Raw genomic sequence first — 2,065 nt, forward strand, 5'->3', positions numbered from 1 at the left:
CACTCGACTGGATCTTGGTCAACCGCTCTGGGTCAGCCTTGGCTGCACGGTCACAGTTTCTTTGGCAGAAGAGTTCTGGGACGACCTTCGGAGGTTAGGTGCTCGAGATGCTATTGAGGTGTCCTCAGTGTGAATTACACAGGAGATGAGTCATCTCTCGTCTTACATCCTTAGCAGTCTCACATCTCGACGGCTCTTAAGGGTTTCCTGAAGACTACTTCACATTATTCCTTTCTTTTATTTTGCGTTTGTCCCTTCATGTCAAATTCTCGACCAGCTGCCTCGCCGCGTTTTCTGTTTCTGCATCCCTGGTTGTCTGCTGTCGAAATGTTTTGCGACATTATACATTTTTACGAAATTTATTAATATTTACTGTCAGATCAACTGGGTTGATACATCGCATGGAAGTCAAACCTGCTATTTTTTGATTTGGGGATTTTGGGTACGGTGCCAAAGTTGGTATAATTTGGAAACATGTTAGAGAATGATAACTTGATAATTCGTATATATATATTATTTTCTAAACTAAACTAAAGTTGGAGAATGAATCCCTCAGGACCACATACGAGACGAAACCAATTATAGGCCAACACATACAACAATAGTCTCTACTCTTTAGTTTTATATGTTCTTACTGCACGCACTGAAACAACAATTGTATACATTTCTACTTACAGAAAGGCATCCACTGGCACATATAAGCCAAAATACAATATGTAATTCAATATATGTATTCAGAGCCATTATAGGATAATCTATTTTTAAATAACTCATTAAATAGTGCGTTTACCACATTTTAATGGTACCTATTCACCATTTCTTTTTCCTGACAACTGTGAGCCGAGACCTGCATCTGTGCTGTCAGTTCCCACAAATGTTTGCCTTAACCCAGGCCTTGCAGGTCTCGAGGGGCGAGGGGGCGAGGGGGGGGGGCGTGTGCGTCGACTCGGTGCAGACGCTGCCCAAGGTAATTATATGGACCTTGACGCTGCCATCGCCGAGCAACGTCTCCCGTGATATGACAGGCATCACAGAAAGCGAGTTTATAGAACTGGATCGCACATAACCTTGTTTGTTGAAAGTTAAAAGCAAAGAGTGCTTAGAGGATTTGATATACAGCAGGAAGTAGAGAGATAGACAGATAGAAATAGATAGATAGATAAAGAGAGAGAAAGAGAGAAACAGAGAGAGAGTGAGAAATATTCTGTTGATTCCGATTAATTCCGAAGGGAAAGTTAAAACACGATTCTGACAAGCTATGAAGTTGTTGGTATATGTGTATATATTAAATTCACATATATACGTATATATGTAGTTTCATATATTTGCATATATATATATATATATATATATATATATATATTTTCATCTATCTATCTATCTATCTATCTATCTATCTATCTATCTATCTATCTATATATATATATATATATATATATATATATATATATATATATATATATATATATATATACACGCACATCTATATCCTTCTTTTGATGCATGCAAGCCGCTGCAAAGGGTAGGGCAAGCAAGGTCTATATAAGTACTTATATAGACCTTGAGGGCAAGTAGGTACACGACCTTCTCGCCCACTGCCGTCGCCTCCCCTCGCAGGCAGACGACGGCGAGCAGTGCTTGGCAACTCTGGGATTGCGCAAACCGGTTAGAATTGGCGGTTTGCACGGTTACGTTGGTTGGGGTGTTTGTGGTCCTAAAGAGAACACAGCGTTAAAGATACACATAACACAAAAATATTTTTCGTATATAATAATCACTTAGCAATAAAATTTACCCTAGACGTTCAACTCACTTTTCAACATATCCCACAAATTTTCAGCAAACCAAAAGGTTCAGGGAACTGACTTTTATTAGTCCCTTTTGATAATTGCAGTGCGATAAAGAGATGGTTTATGGCGACCTAGGGCAAGTGGAACCCAAAACATATTTATATTATTTTCTGGACCTTCCAAAGAGAACCGCTTGGGAAGTATCAGTTATTTGACTACTGTGGAATATCATGAAAAGGCACATATCATTAATACCTTTCAGCAGGTGTCATGAC

Source organism: Penaeus vannamei, chromosome 16 (assembly GCF_042767895.1).
Source record: "Penaeus vannamei isolate JL-2024 chromosome 16, ASM4276789v1, whole genome shotgun sequence".
In the NCBI taxonomy this organism is placed as follows: Eukaryota; Metazoa; Arthropoda; class Malacostraca; order Decapoda; family Penaeidae; genus Penaeus; species Penaeus vannamei.